Raw genomic sequence first — 16,560 nt, 5'->3', positions numbered from 1 at the left:
GTAAAGAAGGCTGAGTGCAAAGAATCGATGCTTTTGAATTGTGGTGCTGGAGAAGACTCTTGAGAGTCTCTTGGACAGCAAGAATATCAAACCAGTCAATTCTAAAGGAAATGAACCCTGAATATTCATTAGAAGGATGCTGAAGCTCCAGTACTTTGACCCCCTGATGTGAAGAGCTGACTCATTGCAAAAGACCCTCATATTGGGAAGTATTGATGGGAGGAGGAGAAGGGGGTAACAGAGGATGAGATGGTTGAATGGCTTGACCAACTCAATGGACATGAGTTTGAGCAAACTCTGGGAGATAGTGAAGGACAGGGAAGCCTGGTGTGCTGCAGTCCATACGGTCACAAAGAGCTGGACAAGACTTAGTGACTGAACAACAACAACAGTGATAACAAAAAGAACATGGTTGCCAGGGGTTCCTGGAGGCTGGAAAAAGTAGCTGGATAAGTGAAGCAAATTTTTAGAACACTGAAACTAGTTTGTTTGATACTATAATAAGGGATATACAATGCAATGTCTTTCTTAAAACCCATATAAATTTATGGAACAAAGACTGAACTTTAATACATATATATTTCTAAAATAATTATTTAGGCTTTCATGAGCTCTTCAGATGGAATTCAGAATGTGACAACAAAACAATCTAACTCTATTATAAATTTATGAAACAAAATCACTGAAGGGCATGAGGGAAAACGGTTTTGGATTAAGTAATTTTGGAAATGAGCAGAGTTTGTAACACTAAATCAGAAATTGTACATAACTCCTGTTCACTCATTAGTAAAGTTATTTCTCACATAGGGCACAATTTAGCAATTCTGAGACTAATCTACAAGTATACTGAAATTGAATGATCAAGCATTAATAAATAAACGGATGGTGGGGGCCAGTTTTCTCATTGTTGAAATGGAAGTTCATAGGTAATGGAAGAAGTTAGGATGATCCATTATAATGTATTAAAGTTGAAGACAGCACTATTCACTCATATTTAACTTAATATGAGTATAGATTATTACATATATAAATTTTAGAGATATATCATGCACACTAGTATATATACATATAATTCCTTTCTCTATAATTTGAGAGGGATGGTGATAATGACACCTCATTAACAATGAGCACACTTAATGCCCAGATCTTGGTTTATAATATGATTTTCAATGACAGAAATGAGCTCTTTGGAGAAATGGCTGATTGTAAGACTCAGACAGAAATACACAAGATGAGCCTGAAGTTCAGTGCCAGAAAGTAAGGAAATTAAAAATAAAACAAATTACTATGATGTGGCTATATCAAAGAGACACAGTAAGTAACCAGAAGTCAACTCAAAGTGTTTCCAGTAGCCAAATATGCAACAGGTTGAACAACCAAATATATATATATTAATAGTAATACTGGATTATAAGCCAAAAGTACAAAATAAATATATGAATCCATATTGAGGTAAATAAATAATTGAATGAATTATTGGGTACAACACAAATCTACATGAAACAATTTCAGTTAATTTATATAGCTCCTCTAACTTCAAGGAGGTAGAGTCTAGTTCCTTATTCCTTAAGTATGGGCTGTGCATAGTAACTTCCTTCCAAAGGGCAAAATACGGAGGGATGGAATAAAACTAACCTTATGGTGGATAAATCAGTTAAAGACTAACACAGCCATGTGATTAAAGTCAGCAAGCTCAAGCTGGAATCAAGATTGCCAGGAGAATTGTCAACAACCTCAAATACACAGATGATACCACTCTAAAGAAAGAAAGCAAAGAGGAACTAAAGAGCCTCTTGATGAGGGTGAAAGAGGAGAGTAAAAAAGCTGGCTAAAAACTCAACATTCTAAAAACTATCTTGGCATCTGGTCCCATCACTTCAAGGGAAATAAATGGAGAAACAGTGAAACTAGTGACAGATTTTATTTTCTTAAGCTCCAAAATCAGTGTAGACAGTGACTGCAGCCAGGGAATTAAAAGACACTTGTTCCTTGGAAGAAAAACCATTACAAACCTAGGCAACATATAAAATGTAAACATCACTTTGCTGACAAAGGTCCATCTAGTCAAAGCTATGGTTTTTCAAGAAGTCATGTAAATATGTGAGAGTTGGACCATAAAGAAGACTGAGTATCAAAGAATTGATGCTTACAAATTGTGGTGATGCAGAAGACTTTTGAGAGTCTCTTGGACAGCAAGAATATCAAACTAGTCAATCCTAAAGGAAATGAACCCTGAATATTCATTGGAAGGACTGATGCTGAAGCTGAAGCTCCAATACTTTGGCAACCTAATGCAAAGAGCCAAGTCATTGGAAAAGACCCTGATGCTGTGAAAAGTTGAGGGCAAGAGGAGAAGCAGGCAACAGAATATGAGATGATTGGATGACGTTATTGGCTCAATGGACAAGAGTATGAGTGAACTGTGGCAGTAGTGAAGGACAAGGATGCCTGGCGTGCTGCAGTTCACAGAGTCACAAAAAGGTGAACACAACTTATGACTGAACAATAACAGAATACCTGAACAGTAATCCTCAAAATTGTCAGGGTCATTAAACATAAGAGAAGTCTATGGAACTGTTACAGCCAATATTAGCCTAAGGCGACATAGCAGCTAAGTGCAGTGTCATATCCTGGATGTGATTCTAAGGTAGAAAAAAAGGAAATTCTATAAAAACCAAAGATAAATTAGTAAATATGTACTTTACTTATTCATGATTATTCAGTATCAGTTCATTAATTGTAAGAAATGTACTGTAATAAGGTAAGATGTTAATAATAGGGAAATGAGCATATTACTATCTTCAATTTTTTATTTGAAAATCTAAAACTATTATAAAATAAAATCCTACTTAAAAATATATAATTGTGAAGATTTTGCATCATTTCATTAAAGTCAAATCATTGATTTGATAAATATAATGGCCTAGCTATACTGAAAAACTCCCTTTGTAAAGAATTTGCCTTTTAGGCTCATTTTAATTTCCTCTCATAGTACAGTAATGCACTGGGGACAAATAATAGTTTGATGTTATCATTTTATTTTCAGTTAATGTTCCAACTTTGAGTTCCAAAACAGCAACCACAGTATGCAATCATATATTTAAATGTTCTATTTATCATCAGTATGGCTAACAGAGCAAGACAAGAGACATGAGACTTTGTTCACTGACTAAGCAAATATATTAGAACAAAAACTTAATCTTTAAGATACCAAAAGATAGTCAAATTGCTAGAGTTAGCTACTTTCCATTTTCTGTAGACATTTTTTTCCCCTGAATGTTTATTAAACTTCAGGATTTGCCTGATTATACTGATTATAATCCATGAATCAGTTGGTAAAAAAAAAAAAAAAAAAGACACATTCCTGACACTGATATTGAATGATTTCCACTATGAAGAACATAATATAATTGACTACTGAGTTAAAATCTTACAATTAAACTCATAAAATTTTATAATTTAGATTGGATAAGAGCAAGGATGGAGCAAAATACTGTTTTTTATAAAGTCATTAATTTATCAAACTAAAATCAAGTTTAAATGTGAAGGTGGAAACCAGGGATAAGAGGTATACTAAAATGGAAAAGTTAGTAAGGTTGATAATGGACATATTTTATGTGAACAGTCTATGAAAATATCTTTTATTTCTTCTCCGTTAATCAGTCACAATATGATTTGATCATAGGGATGCAAATAATATGTATACTATGCAGAGTTAATAAATCCAAAATTGCTGTTTGCTTTTATTTGAGGTAAAATAATTATGGAAACGAGAGTAACTCAATTTGGATTAAATTCACAATGTTGGGTTGCTTTTGACTGGAGCTAATGAGGGAATATTTTTATACCACAATTATCCTAGAAGTTAAAAAATAAATTATATTTTTTCTCACTACTTCTACCTTACTGGTACCTGAGAAGCCTTTCATTAAGGTATACTACAATTAATTACATTGTTATTTCTTCTAATGCAATACATATTCAAAGATATAGCTGGTAAGTAACCATTAAATAGTTCATCATTCAAACATTTTGATTATCTTTCTTTTTTATATCATATTTGTATAGGTTCAGTTCAGTTCAGTTCACTCAGTCGTGTCCGACTCTTTGCGACCCCATGAATTGCAGCACGCTAGGCCTCCCTGTCCATCACCAACTCCAAGAGTTCACTTAAACTCACGTCCATCGAGTCGGCGATGCCATCCATCCATCTCATCCTTTGTCGTCCCCTTCTGCTCCTGCCCCCAATCCCTCCCAGCATCAGAGTCTTTTCCAATGAGTCAACTCTTTGCATGAGGTGGCCAAAGTACTGGAGTTTCAGCTTTAGCATCATTCCTTCCAAAGAACACCCAGGACTGATCTCCTTTAGAATGGACTGGTTGGATCTCCTTGCAGTCCAAGGGACTCTCAAGAGTCTTCTCCAACACCACAGTTCAAAAGCATCAATTCTTTGGCGCTCAGCCTTCTTCACAGTCTAACTCTCGCATCCATATATGACCACTGGAAAAACCATAGTCTTGACTAGATGGACCTTTTTTGGCAAAGTAATGTCTCTGCTTTTCAATATGCTGTCTAGGATGGTCATAACTTTTCTTCCAAGGAGTAAGCGTCTTCTAATTTCATGGCTGCAGTCACCATCTGCAGTGATTTTGGAGCCCAAAAAAATAAAGTCTGACACTGTTTCCACTGTTTCCCCATCTATTTCCCATGAAGTGATGGGACCAGATGCCATGATCTTCGTTTTCTGAATGTTGAGCTTTAAGCCAACTTTTTCACTCTCCTCTTTCACTTTCATCAAGAGGCTTTTTAGTTCCTCTTCACTTTCTGCCATAAGGGTGGTGTCATCTCTATATCTGAGGTTATCGATATTTTTCCCGGCAATCTTGATTCCAGCTTGTGTTTCTTCCAGCCCAGTGTTTCTCATGATGTACTCTGCATATAAGTTAAATAAGCAGGGTGACAATATACAGCCTTGACGTACTCCTTTTCCTATTTGGAACCAGCCTGTTGTTCCATGTCCAGTTCTAACTGTTGCTTCCTGACCTGCATATAGGTTTCGCAAGAGGCAGGTCAGGTGGTCTGGTATTCCCATCTCTTTCAGAATTTTCCACAGTTTACTGTGATCCACACAGTCAAAGGCTTTGGCATAGTCAACAAAGCAGAAATAAATGTTTTTCTGGAACTCTCTTGCTTTTTCGATGATCCAGCAGATGTTGGCAATTTTATCTCTGGTTCCTCTGCCTTTTCTAAAGCCAGCTTGAACATCTGGAAGTACTAATATCCACATAAGAACCATTTACAAGCTATGACTCATACCAGCTGCAGCTCAGATTGTTAATGTACCTCTGTATTTGACTTTAATCTGTGCACTTAAGTACAATCTCTTTCATATTCCTAGCTGGGTCTTTACAGATACTTCCTTTAAACATCCCCATGTTTTCCCATTCGTTTCCCATTAATATTATCATTGAAGCATTATGCTGCTGGAGACACAGTACCATCTGTGCCCTGCATTATTGACAGTCTTGCTTTGGCTTTGCCGTGGATGGCCCCCTCCCTGTGGTGTGAAGGGAACAAACACACTGAGAGTCTGTTTCCCTTTCCTAGATTATGGTTTGGGAGATTAGGACAATTAATTAATTGATTAATTAAATAATAGACATTTTTGTTTGCATTTTTTCCTCATCTTCCTAAACATCAAAAGAACAATATTGAAAGCCGTTTTAGAATTGTGCCTTTTTAGCCTATTGACGGTTCTTTAAAATAATATCTATATATGTTGAAAAATAAAATTACATTTTAAACTTCTGTTGCAGTTATTCAGACAGTAAATTGTAAATTTAGATTGAGTCTCAAATAGGCAAAAATAAGGTGTATATTTTTTGCTATTTATTTACTTTCATTTTCCAGTTACTAAGCTAAGTCCAGAAGTAAAGAAACAATTGGAAATTGCCTATTGATGGTCTTTCTTAAGTTAAGAGTTTTTTTTTTTTTTTTTCTCAAACATTTGCATGGGATTTTTCATTGTTTCATACATCTACTAGCTTTTTATTATCTTCTCCAAATAGGTACTAAGTACCAGGAGTGGCTTTTATTGACTCCATAGAAGTCAGTCAGAGAAGAGACTCGATCCATTAGGAATATCATGATCTCTCTCTTTTCTGATGAAAAATGGTTGATTAGTTTTGGTTCCTTAATTTGTATCTGCCATGTTATGATTAATCCTATCTAATCTTTTGGAATGATGCGATGCCCACTACAGGTGTCTGAGCAACTAGCTTTGCTTCTGGATTCAAAAGTCTCTGTGTATCAGGGTTGCTTTAACCTTAGCATTTTGTGTTCTCCTCCCATAGCATTTAGGAATTTCTTAATTACCTGTTGCTGCTTGAGAGTAAGGTCAATTAGAACAGCTACCTTAGTTTTTATTTCTTTCACCAGTTGATCAGAATGGTTCCTATTCCACATTAAATGGAGCTAAGTGGTGGGAATCTGCCAGTGATGAGCCATACCAGCTCAATTGTCTTTTCTTTATACAAACATGAGTATTTGCATAGCAACAACCTTCTCGAACCCCAAAGGTTAGATCCACATTCCCATTTGGACCTGTTTGCTCTACTTTTATGTCTGTCTTCCTTTCTAAGGTAATTCAAAATAGTGAAGGAAGCAGTTTTTAATCTTTCCATTTAAAAGGGACTTCTATCCCATATCCCATTCCTAATGAAGTGGTTTTCAATCTATCCCTTTCTGTAGAGTCATATTTGAAAAACAAAAATTTTTACTCTTTAGGTAAGAAGCATCACAAAACTGATTGTGATTGAAAACAATCAATTTGCTTTTCTCCTTGAGAGTGCACCATATCATTGTTTAAATGTTAGTGCCAACATCTGAGTCATCTGTGGGTCTGTTTCTATTGAATATTTTCCTCTTAGTTATGTATCAGGTTCTTTGTTTTTTCATGCTTCTCAATTTTCCCTCTTCTTTTATTTTCCTGGATAATGGGTATAAAATAATAGTGTAGAGAAGATGGAAATACAACTTTTAAAATTTGCATTCCTGAGCTAACAGTTCTTTTCTTCATCTGGCAGCTAGGAGAGGGAACTAAACATTTAAACTCTATAAATTTAGGTGCTATTTTAATTACAATGTTTTTTAGACCTTCTTAGTAAAACCCCTGTCTGCTCACATAACAGTTACTGATCTCTTTAATCTTGTAAACATTTGATTTGGGCTGTAATAGCCAAAACTTCATATAATTTTGTTTGAGGGTTTATGAATCTAATATCTTTGAAACTCATTAAGACTTCATAAGTTCTCTTTAATTTCTAGCTACTCTTTCACAAGAATTTTTTTCAGAAAAAAATGAGGGAAGAGGAGAATTGGATTGAGTGACTTAATTTTACATTTGAGGCTTTTCATTTCCTAATTTACCATGCTATTTCAAATTATCATTAAGAATTCTGCCTCTCCTTTATCTGTCTGCCCCTGGAAAAAGTGTGTGTGTTTTTATTTTTTCTTTTTTATTTTCCCTCAGTAGCTATGATTCTTAGCTCACCCACAGAAGACATTTTCATCTCTGGAATTCAGTTTCTCAGGGTTCCTTGCATCCACTATTCTGAAGTAGCATACTATATAAAAGCTATTGTCTTTTAAATAATTCATTTTTTTAAAATTTTGTTACCATGAAAGCATAGGCTTTACCATCATTCTATATCCTAACAAACAATAAGTAGCAGGATACCAGTTTATCTTAAAGCATGAAAATATGTTTTATTTAAGTTTTGCCTATATTTAATTCTATATCTGTTTTTCATGGAGTCAGTAAAAGTCTGTGTGTGTGTGTGCATATTTATGTAAGTTACAAGTAAATATAATCTTATACTTTCAATATTTTTAAACTGAGTTGGAATAGGTGCTTGTATCATAATTGAAGGGTAAATAAAGAAATGGAGAATTTATTTTAAATTCTCATTTGATTTACCCCCAACTTAAGCAAACTTTAGGCTTCCCTGGTATCTCAGCTGGTAAAGAATCCATCTGCAATGCAGGAGACCCTGGTTCGATTCCTGGGTTGGGAAGATCCACTGGAGAAGGGATAAACTACCCACTCCAGTATTCTTGCCTGGAGAATTCCATGGACAGAGGAGCCTGGAAGGCTACAATCTATAGGATCGCAGAGTCGGACACAACTGAGCGACTTTCATTCACTCACTCAAGCAAACTTTAGAATCACGGCCCAAAACATGAACTTAAATATTGATCAGATTAAATGTAATAAACCAGCAAATGTGATGGCATGTTTCTCACATTAGATCAGATCAGATCAGTCGCTCAGTCGTGTCCGACTCTTTGCGACCCCATGAATCGCAGCATGCCAGGCCTCCTTGTAAATATATAAAAGAAATAAAGATACAGAAAACTGGAAGAGTTGCTATGAAATACAAAGGAATGTCCTCAAATAATCAATGACAATACTGACATATATCTTCTCAGAGCAAACAACAGAAGCAAAAACATGACCGACTATGATATTTAAAACTTAGTGTGTATGGTGGTAGTGGTGTGCAATTCTGGCCTAGAATTCTAGCAAAATTTTCATCAAAAATAAAGATAAAATAAAAATGTTTTTATTTAAAAACTCTGAGAAAATGTGTCACTAGCATCCCTGGTTATTTAAAAGAAATATTATAAAATTATCTTCATATACACAATGGAGTATTATTCAGCCATTAAAAAGAATACATTTGAATCAGTTCTAATGAAGTGGATGAAACTGGAGCCTATTATACAGAGTGAAGTAAGCCAGAAAGAAAAACACCAATACAGTATACTAACGCATATATATGGAATTTAGAAAGATGGTAACAATAACCCTGTGTACGAGACAGCAAAAGAGACACTGATGTATAGAACAGTCTTATGGACTCTGTGGGAGAGGGAGAGGGTGGGAAGATTTGGGAGAATGGCATTGAAACATGTAAATATCATGTATGAAATGAGATGCCAGTCCAGGTTCGATGCACGATACTGGATGCTTGGGGCTGGTGCACTGGGATGACCCAGAGGGATGGAATGGGGAGGGAGGAGGGAGGAGGGTTCAGGATGGGGAACACATGTATACCTGTGGCGGATTCATTTTGATATTTGGCAAATCTAATACAGTTATGTAAAGTTTAAAAATAAAATAAAATTAAAAAAAAAAAAAAATGAAAATAGAAAAAAAAAAAAAAAAAAAAATTATCTTCAAACAAAATAAAAATGAAACTAGATAGAAGATCAGACAATCAGAAAACAACAAAGGATATCTAAAAGTAAAATATTTTGGTAATTCAAAATGCATATTAGCTGTTTTAATATTAAATATAATTAATATTACATTTAATATATTGTTTAAAACAATATAGTTACATCTAATAGAGTTTTAAAGTTTAAGATACATGAGAGCAAGAAGATATTAGTTCAGAGAAATGTATGAGCTAATGTGATAAAATTGAGGTAATGTGGAACTAATATGGTCTAATAATATTAATTTTATTAGATCTTGATAAGATAGCAATATATGATATAATCTAGAATCTTCTACTATAACGATAAAAGACTGAGTTAGCATATGGGTAATAGAAGGACAGTGTAATGATTAAAATATATATATATATATATATATATATATATATGTATCTCAAGTGATAAACACTGCAGAATATAGAAACCTGCAGAAACACAAAATAGAACATAAATATAGAAACATAAAATATGCAGAATATAGAATAAGCAGAAAATGGTTTATTTAAGTCTGAAAATGTCAAAAGACAGTTTGATATAAGTGGATTTCATGTTTAATTAACAGGTGATAATTATCAGGCACAAAGAAAATAATTTAAATACTGATAATGCTGCTAAGTCACTTCAGTCGTGTCCGACCCTTAGTGACCCCATGGACTGCAGCCTACCAGGCTCCTCCATCCATGGGATTTTCCAGGCAAGAGTACTGGAGTGGGGTGCCATTGCCTTCTCCGAATACTGATAATAGAAATATATAAAATGAAGAGTATTTGAATCAAATACTATGCAAATACTAACCAAAATAAATTAATGGAGCTGTTAATCAGTTAAATTTAAGGTGAAAAGACAGAGAAAATTTTCATGATAATAAAATGCTTAATTAGTCATGAAAATATGGCAAATTTTAATTTGTAGTCACACAATATAACATCAAAACAGAAATAGTAAAATTTGACACAAGTACAAAAATAGAAATACAGAATTATATTGGGAGATTTTAATATACTTTTCTCAGTACTTAATAGCACTATCTGACCAAAAATGAGTGAGAAGATTTGAACTCTTTGATAACTGAACTTGATATATTTATATGTAGAAGACTACTCCCAATTGTAGAAAGAATATTTTTTTAAAGTACACATGGCACATTAATAAAACTTCACCACTAAGCAAATGTTGACATAGTTATAGGATTTAGATTCATTCTGATCACAAAATAATTTAGACTCATTCTGATCACAAACTAGTGGAAATAAGCCTGATAGTCCTAACAAAATATAATTTGAAAATCATATGTTAAGAAATGTAAAGCTTTTAAGTAAATAATCCATAGATCAAAGAAATAAATCATAATGGTAGCTAGAAAATATTTTATACTAAATTTTAAGGGATCTACGGTATAACCAAAATACTAAAGAGATAAACAGCAGTTATTGCTTTGAATACGTGAAAAAAGAGTGAACTCTCTGAGAATGGAGAGAAGAGAGAGAGCTTAGAAAAGAAATAGTTAACATCAGTAAGGAATGAAGGATATGACTACAGATACTAAGGGCTTCCCTTCTGGTTCAGCTGTTAACACAGGTTCAATCCCTGGGTTGAGAAGATCCTCCTAGAGAAGGAAACGGCTACCCACACCAGTATTCTGGGCTGGAGAATTCCATGGACTGTATAGTCCATGGGGTGGCACAGAATCAGATACAACTGAGCTTCACACAGTTATTAAACCACCACAGATACTCCAGGGAATGGGTAAGGAGTCAGGAGTAAGGAGTCTGCCTGCAATGCAGGAGACCTAGGTTCAGTTCCTGCGTTGAGAAGATCCCCTGGAGAAGGGAGTGGCAACCCACTCCAGTATTCTTGCCTGGAGAATTCCATTGGCATAGGAGCCTGGCAGGCATGGTGCATGGGATTGCAAAGAGTCAGTCATGACTGAGTGACTGACACAAGTACTCCAGTATTTTAAGAAATTGAAAAGAGCATTGTGAACAACTAATGCCAATAACTGTTTTAAAAGTAAATAGAAAGTGTTACAGCTCTTTTAGAATTTGTCTAGGAGGTTTTCTGATCGTCACCAGAAAACCCCCATGGGAAAAAAAATAAATAAAAATTAAATGGGAAAAAATTCTTATGAGAATTAAAATATAGTTTACTAACAATGACACATAAAGGTATATTCTAATTAGCTATATTATATGTTAAAGAAATAGAATCGGCACTGTAAAACTTACCACCAGTGATGAATTCAGGCTAAGGTGCTACACTGAGGAATGCTGCCAAACAGAAGAAATAATTTCCATCCTATGGTAAAGTTTTCCAGAGAATATGAACAAAACGGGACAATGTTCTAAATCCTTTCCAATGAATATTCAGGGTTGACTTCCTTTAGAATTGACTGGCTTGATCTCCTTGAAGTCCAAGGACTTCTTAAGAGTCTTTCCCACCACTGCGATTGGAGGGAAACATTGGAAAAAGATGTAAGTATTTTACTAGTATGTACATAGATGCAAAAGTCAATGAAACATTAGTAAATTAAATCCATCAATAAAGAAAATGAATAATACACCACAAAAATTGTCTTATTCAAGGAATGTTAAGCTGTATTTGATAAAGTGTATCCACAAAATCTTACAAAAAACAATTACTTTGAATGTTGAAGAAAAAAAAATTTTAAGAGCTAAACATTTACTTTTTATTTAATTTTAATTTATTCTTTTAATTGATGGATAATTGCTTTACAGAATTTTGTTGTTTTCTGTCAAACATTAACATGAATCAGCCATAGGTGTACATATGTCCCCTCCCTCTTGAACCTCGCTCCCAACTCCTTCCCCATCCCACCTCTCTAGATTGATACAGAGCCCCTGTTTGAGTTCCCTGAGAAATACAGCAAATCTCCGTTGGTTATGTATTTTACATATGGTAATGTAATTTTCCATGTTACTTTCTCCATACATCTCACCCTCTCCTCCCCTCTCCCCATTTTGAAAACCATCCCATCAAGATTAGGAATCAGACATGGAAGTCCATTATCATTATTTCTGTTTGATACTCTATTATATGACCTAGCCGGTTTGATAATAAAGTGTTAGTCACTCAGCCCTGTCTGACTCTTTGTGACCCCATGGACTGTAGTAGCCCACGAGGCCTCTCTGCCCATGGAATTCCCCAGGCAAGAATACCCGAGTGGGTTGCCATTTCCTTCTCCAGGGGATCCTTCTGACTCAGGGATAAAACTGGAGTCTCCTCCACTTCAGGAAAATTCTTTACTGTCTAATAATAAAGACAATTTTAAAATAAAAAGTATAGGGATTAATAATGACAGAATGAGTCATTCACATGATTCTGCATGCAAATAATCTAAACAACCTGTAAGTAAGTTGTTAGATCTAAAAAATGATTTTAGCAATAATGTTGGATACAAGTTCAACATAAAAGTTTGATTGCATTTCTAGGTTAAAAGCAGAAATGAATACTCATGTGCACACACATCCACACACACACCATTTGGTACAACAGTAACAGTATAAAATTCCTGCTGCTGCTGCTGCTAAGTCACTTCAGTCGTGTCCAACTCTGTGTGACCCCATAGACAGTGGCCCACCGGGCTTCCCCGTCCCTGGGATTCTAGGAATAAGTAAATCAAGGTAAGATATAAAAGACTTTTACTGAAAAATATAAAATATTATTAGGGTAATTAAAAAAATCTAAACATATAAGGGAATATGACACATTCATGAATTGGAGGCTAATATTGAACATCTTCAGTTCTTTACAGATTGACTTATAGAATCAAAACGATCTCAAGCAAATCGATGCATGCTGCTGCTGTTGCTAAGTCGCTTCAGTTGTGTCCGACTCTGTGCGACCCCATAGACGGCAGCCCACCAGGCTCCCCCGTCCCTGGGATTCTCCAGGCAAGAACACTGGAGTGGGTTGCCATTTCTTTCTCCAATGCATGAAAGTGAAAAGTGAGTGAAGTTGCTCAGTCGTTCCCGACTCTTAGCGACCCCATGGGCTGCAGCCTACCAGGCTCCTCTGTCCATGGGTTTTCCAGGCAAGAGTACTGGAGTGGGGTGCCATTGCCTTCTCCAAAGTCTATGCATAACTTTTACTAAATTTGGCAGAAATAAATTATTAGAAATTCAAAGGCCAAAATATCCTAATTCTTGAAGGAAAAACAATATAGAAGTTATTCTATTCAATATTAAGACTTAAAATAACAGAAAGGTTATGACAGTGTAATACTCATGACAGGTTAAAAAAAAAAAAGTAGACTAATAGAACAAATGAGTCTAGAACACTTTATATTAACAATTCATTCATGCAAAGATGACACAGAATAACAATGAGGAATGAACTTTCTATAACTATTTTTTTTCAATTTAGTTTCCATGTGGAAAATTATTTGTAGTAGTCCCAAACTGAATATAGCCCAAATGTTTAACTGAAGGGGACTGTGTATATGAGTTTCTGCATATAAAAAAATGCAATGCTAAATGAGTATGTAATAAATGAACATATATCATCTCATAAACATAATGTTGAAAGAAGAAAGCCACCACAAAGGAATGCATGCTAAAGACTGTAAGTATCTAAGGGCTCAATACAGGCAAAACTGATCCCCAGTGTTTACAAAGGAAGAAACTGGCTTGAGTTTTTTAAGAGCCAAGGGGATAAATGTTGAAAGGAGTGGTGGTGGCAGTGTTACATGAACATGAGGCACTAGAAATAGGTCTGTAAGTTATTGAATAAGATTATGAGTATATTTATGTGAAGGAAATGAACTAAGTATACAGAAGTCAAAATGCCTTTTTATACATATCTCAAAACAACAATATCACTCTAACCACTGTAACTTTTTTCTGAGAACATAACATAATGTTGGAAAAGTACTATGTACTTAAGAAGATTTTTCTATGGATTAGAATTAAATGTAGTTGAGAGTCCCATTCCAGTTAGGCTATTTATAACCTTGTGATCTTGATGTTGTTACTTGAACTGTCTCTTCAGTATCCTTATTGGAAAAATTTGTATGTATTCTATCTCATAAACTTATGAAATAACTTACAGAAAGTAATTGGTACTTAGTAAGTATTTAATAATAATAAATATAATAGTAATATCATGATATCACTACTCCAAGCTTAATTTGCTAAATTAATCCCTAATGAACTCTTGATTTAAGTAAAAATTGTCATATCATTATATATGTGGCAGTGAAAAATTATTTTCATCATCATTTTTCATGAAATTTGGTTTTTAATGTGAGAAATCCATACCAAATGATTTGGTAAAAATATTTTAGTGAGATTTTTGCTAACATACATTAGCATGCCAATATTTGAGAGGAATAGGGTTAGAGGAGCTTGTATACTAAAAACAATTGGATATGTGTCCCCACTTCCCACTCCAATGGCCTCCAGTTAGACTCTAGGTCCAAATTATGTTTCTGTGGTATTTCCATCATAAGTTTTAAGCATAGATTCTGCAGTTTTATTTTATATTAATAATTTTGCCTTAAAGAAAATTCCGTTATCTTGAAACACTGACTTAATCTTCCTGGCATTGAGTGAACTCATTTTCAGAGTACAGTAAGAATAATTACTTCATATAATTATTGAGATAATTAAGTTATTTAAGATGTAGATGATTATAAGTGGTAAAACTTCACAGAAATACACATTTTCTTAACATTGTTTAAGAGCTTTCCCTAAATTTTTCATTGGTACACCCAACCTTTTCTATACTATTTCTCTCATATCTAACTTATTATCAAATATTTTTAATTTGGGCAACATTGTATTGCAAATATGCCTATTTTTCTTTATATTCATTGGTACCATTTTAAACAACCCTTACTTCTTACCTAGAACTAAGGAATGTTAATATTTTGCCACTCTTATTTCAGACTTCACAACAGCACCCAGATCCAGCATCACAACATTCATATCATAAACCAAGCCAAAACTTTGTTTCTTGTTCTTTCCATAAAACCTAGGTCACCTACTCTCCTTAGAAAAAAAAAAAAAAAAAGGAAATACTCAAGAAAGTTAAGCATATTCCTGTCTCTGAACTTCATTGTAGCCATGCATGAAAATCTTTCTTCTGATTATCTGAATACACTGTTAACTAGATTCAGTTTTCAGTTGAATTTTCATGTCCTTTAAGAAAATTTCTTTCTTGATTTATATTCAGTCATTCTTCCTCATTCTTTCCTGTGAATTGCTCTCTTTATGACATTATTATCATGAGGAATTATCTTTTTATTTATTTATTTTTCTTATTTATGTTTCTCAAGTAAAAGTTTTATGAGAGTAGGGACCTTATTTGTCACATTGAATGCTTTGTTTTCACTTGTGGATTAGAACTGAGACAATGGATGTTGAATGAATATCCAGTTTAATCACTAGCCATTATGGCAGAAGGCACATAAATCAGATGGAATTAATGATGAAAGGGGTTTGTATGTTCTGGTGTGACATAGTTCTCAATTTTAAGAGCAAATGCTTTAGTACTTCTCTATTAAATTAGTAGTTATAAACAAAAAATAAACACAGCTGTAGAAACAAGTTAGTTAAATATTTTATTAGTCAAGATGTTGTATATATAAATATTGATATCTTCATAATATTTTTTTCTTAAGGCGCTTGTACACATGGTAGACATATAAAATACATATTATGAGGAATTTATCAGAAAACATTATTACAGATCACCATTTCAAAACAAATTTTTTTGTTGTTGTTAAAAATAATACAATGTAACACAAAATATACAGTTAATACATAGTACATAGTGTTATTAGGAGGAATTTGATTTAGACTAAAACTATCACTTAAAATTTCATGGAGAAATTAATAAATGGCAACCACCACCATTGATTAAGAATATTTAGATAACTAAATGTTGAAGGTACAGGTTAATTTTTTTTTTTCAAAAGAACTTAAGGAATTAAAAGCTTGCTGTTTAATAGGCATTTTTATGTAATTTTATTTTAGAGAAAGCTTTTTAGAAAAAATATAACCAAAGCAAACAGAAAGCTTTTTTCAAAGAAGTAATCAATTATTAAACTAGGCCACTGGCATCATTGTCACTCTAAGCTGTACAGGAAACATATAAAAGTTGCCAGCTGCACAAGGCCTCCACTGTCTATACCAAGCTATTCATGTTGAGTGAGATGACATTTTAGCAAACAAAATATAATGCTAAAAGTATTTTTACAAGTTAAAGTGTACTGAATTGGACTTGGCATCTGAAATGCATGATAGGGCAGCATTTCAC

General features: G+C 34.0%; 1 non-coding gene across 1 annotated transcript; it reads left to right on the top strand.

Moving 5' to 3' along the window:
- The first annotated feature begins 11,301 nt into the window (after positions 1 to 11,301).
- Positions 11,302 to 11,363, top strand: LOC129645139 (U7 small nuclear RNA). Its single transcript, XR_008711229.1, has one exon. It is a non-coding gene; the product is annotated as a U7 small nuclear RNA (small nuclear RNA).
- Positions 11,364 to 16,560: the final 5,197 nt, after the last annotated feature.

The sequence above is a fragment of the Bubalus kerabau genome, chromosome 2, assembly GCF_029407905.1.
Source record: "Bubalus kerabau isolate K-KA32 ecotype Philippines breed swamp buffalo chromosome 2, PCC_UOA_SB_1v2, whole genome shotgun sequence".
In the NCBI taxonomy this organism is placed as follows: Eukaryota; Metazoa; Chordata; class Mammalia; order Artiodactyla; family Bovidae; genus Bubalus; species Bubalus kerabau.
Note: the sequence above shows the minus strand (reverse complement) of the source record. Positions and strands in the feature narration are given on the sequence as shown.